Consider the following 3,683-nt stretch of genomic DNA (forward strand, 5'->3'; position numbering starts at 1 on the left):
CCAAGTTAGGGCCCGTTAAAGTTTGACAATTTTGAGCACTTAGGGCGCTCAAGGGACGACGCCGATAGGGTATGACCCCAAGCGTTCGATCAAGTGGGGGGGAAAAAAAGGAGCATGCATACTATAATTATGCCTAACTGGACATGTTGGAGCCGATGGTTCATCATCGCGATGAGCTGAACGAGAAATCGACCAGGCAACAACATTCCATTAAGTGAGACTGACAATTTTTTCGCCAACCGAAAAATTGCTGCCCTAATAAAACCGTAGGGCAAATTGAAATACCGAGATAGGATTTTGTAGGGACCCCTCTCATGGCCCCGTAGGTTCAAACGGATCATTCACAGGTGCCACAAATTCTAAGTTAGGGCCCGTCAAAGTTTGACAATTTTGAGCACTTAGGGCGCTCAAGGGACGACGCCGGTAGGGTATGACCCTGAGCGTTCAATCAAGTGAGGGGGCAAAATAGGAGCATGTGTAGGGTAATTATGCCTAACTGGACATGTCAGAGCCGACGGTTCGTCATCGCGACGAGCTGAATGAGAAATCGACCAGGGGACAACATTCCATTGAGTGAGACTGACGATTTTTTCGCCAACCAAAAAATTGCTGCCCTAATAAAACCATAGGGCAACTTGAAATATTGAGATAGGATTTTGTAGGGACCCCTCTCGTGGCCCCGTAGGTTCAAACGGATTGTTCGCAGGTGCCACAGATTCTGAGTTAAGGCCCGTCAAAGTTTGACAATTTTGAGCACTTAGGGCGCTCAAGGGACGACGCAGGTAGGGTATGACCCCGAGCGTTCGATCGAGTGGGGGGGGAAAAATAGGAGCATGCGTAGGGTAATTATGCCTAACTGGACATGTCAGAGCCGACGGTTCATCATTGCGATGAGATGAATGAGAAATCGACCAGGCAACAACATTCCATTGAGGGAGACTGATGATTTTTTCACCAACCGAAAAATTGCTGCCCTAATAAAACCGTAGGGAAACTTGAAATACCGAGATAGGTTTTTGTAGGGACCCCTCTCGTGGCCTCGTAGGTTCAAACTAATTGTTCACAGGTGCCACAGATTCTGAGTTAGGGCCCGTCAAAGTTTGACAATTTTGAGCACTTAGGGCGCTCAAGGGACGACACCGGTAGGGTATGACCTCGAGCATTCGATCGAGTGGGGGGGGGAAACAGGAGCATGCGTAGGGTAATTATGCCTAACTGGACATGTCAGAGCTGACGGTTCATCATCGCGATGAGCTGAACGAGAAATTGGCCACGCGACAACATTCCATTGAGTGAGACTGATGATTTTTCGCCAACTGAAAAATTGCTGCCCTAATAAAACCGTAGGGAAAATTGAAAAACCGAGATAGGCTTTTGTAGGGACCCCTCTCGTGGCCCCGTAGGTTCAAACGGATCATTCGTAGGTGCCACAGATTCTGAGTTAGGGCCTGTCAAAGTTTGATAATTTTGAGCACTTAGGGCGCTCAAGGGACGACGCCGGTAGGGTATGACCTCGAGCGTTCAATCGAGTGGGGGGGCAAAATAGGAGCATGCGTAGGGTATTGTTCATTAAATTAATTGTATTGTTTATGAATTGTATTGTTCATTGAATGAATTTTATTGTATTGTTGATTAAATGAATTGTATTGTTCATTAAATAAATTGTATTGTATTGTTCATTAAATGAATTATATTGTTCATTATAAAAATGACACTTACGATGAAATGAAATGAATTGTATTGTTCATTAAATAGCCATTATTAACCATTTTTAATTATTGGAATGAAGATTAAAGATTTCCATGATAACACCACACACAGATGGGCAACAATTTATATGATCAAATATCAACTTTTGTATATATAAAAATGTCGAATGATTACAAATGTATGTCCATACACAAATATGGCATAAACACCAACTGAAACAAAATGTATGTCTAAATACGTAAATGTATGTCCATATACAAAATATGCATGCCAACTAGACATGTAAGCATCCCAAAACTATCTATAACATCCTAAGTTGCTGATGGATCATCAAAATCGATCCTCTTCGCCGCACTACTCGGCTCTGAAGGATCCTGCACAAGAAAAACAAACCACAATTAATATTAGTTATATTATATAATTCACATTCGAAAATTTAACATAAAAATGAACTATTTAATTGAACTATTCATGTTTACCTCATCTCCACGTTTTCTCTTCAACTTTGCAGGACTCTTGATGTATGTCTTCGGTAGAGGAGGTATGTTTTGAATATTTTCATAAACAACCTACATATGTTTAGAAACATGACATTGATACAACTTAGCATATAATTGTCACTGATAATAACAAATTATATCTACTAATCAAAAAATAAAATAAACACACATCTACTCGAGGCATCTCTTCTTCTTCTTCAGGTATACTGGGTGTAGTCATCAAGGATGTGAAGCCAAGGATTCTCTCTATATATACACAACAAGTATATGAAACTATCAATCTATGTCTAGACATGTATAATCACTATAAGTTATTTAAACTATTCATTCAATCATATTTGCATTCAATTACCTTTCCCTTGTCTCCAATTGCACTACCAGATCCTATATCACACTGCACCGCACTCGTGCTACTTGTGCCCTACAAGAGTAAAATAAGATATACATGCAAGTTACTACATAATCTAATTAATACAAATATAAATGATGAGCATGTATGTACAATAAAATACAAACGAATAGGTGCAATAATATATGTACCATCAAGCTATCGAGGCCAAATGACATGGTCGACAAGGTGCCCTTCTGAATCTGTCTCAACTCATCCTCGGTCATCAACTGTTAAATAGACCATGTAAATAAAAATTAGTACTTAATATTATCTAATTTATAAATATTTAATTAAAATATAACATGAACTGTGAAAACACAAATCTTACCAATACATCATCAATGTATGATGATGGTGCCTCCTCGCCTCTAGCATGTGAGGACTCCTCAGGGAATCCTCCAGTCTGTGTAATAACCTCTAGTGCATCATGCATCTCATGCACCTCGTAATCTGCACTGTCCACAGCAGGATCAACGGGCTGTCCAACTGGACCCAAGCATACGTGCCCACACATGACACAACTATGTGGCACGCATATGTGTGGAGCCGAGGATGACGTGTCAGCACCACCCGATGCACTGCTACCATCAAAAGTAGGTTGAGCTACTAACGCAGCCTGAGAAACCAAAAGGCTACTCAAAGAGTGAATAGCCGATATGGTCCGTGAAGCCGCCTGACAAATGATATCAAGATGCTGAACTGCGGGTAGGGGGATCAACAGGAGGAGGGGGGACATATGGGCCCTGGACTACTCTGATTGCCCCAGGTCTATTTTGGGGCATACCTAAACCTACACCCTAGAAATGTTGGATGTCAAAGTAGTTCACATGTTTCTGTAAAACAAACTCAGCATACAATTTTTTTATGAAATAGAAGGGGATATCAAGATTGTTGTTGGGTGGTTTGTCGAAAACCATCCACCAACGATCCTAAAAGTTTTTCACAATCCCATTATTTGTGCACCATTTGATAGAAAGTTTTTTTTTTGGGGATCTACAGGCTGACCAGTACGGGGATTGACAAACAATGAGGCGATTTCGGCTTTGGATGTCTCAAGATCCTTGATATCCTTATACGACAAG

At 41.0% G+C, this 3,683-nt stretch overlaps 1 long non-coding RNA gene across 1 annotated transcript; it reads right to left on the reverse strand.

The window, feature by feature from the left end:
- Positions 1-2,188: 2,188 nt before the first annotated feature.
- Positions 2,189-2,699, reverse strand: LOC131856036 (uncharacterized). Its single transcript, XR_009358155.1, has 3 exons — positions 2,563-2,699; positions 2,380-2,456; positions 2,189-2,279 (listed from the first exon to the last, which is right to left on the reverse strand). It is a non-coding gene; the product is annotated as an uncharacterized LOC131856036 (long non-coding RNA).
- Between the last annotated feature and the right edge of the window lie 984 nt (positions 2,700-3,683).

The sequence above is a fragment of the Cryptomeria japonica genome, chromosome 1 (genome assembly GCF_030272615.1).
Source record: "Cryptomeria japonica chromosome 1, Sugi_1.0, whole genome shotgun sequence".
NCBI classification, from domain to species: Eukaryota; Viridiplantae; Streptophyta; class Pinopsida; order Cupressales; family Cupressaceae; genus Cryptomeria; species Cryptomeria japonica.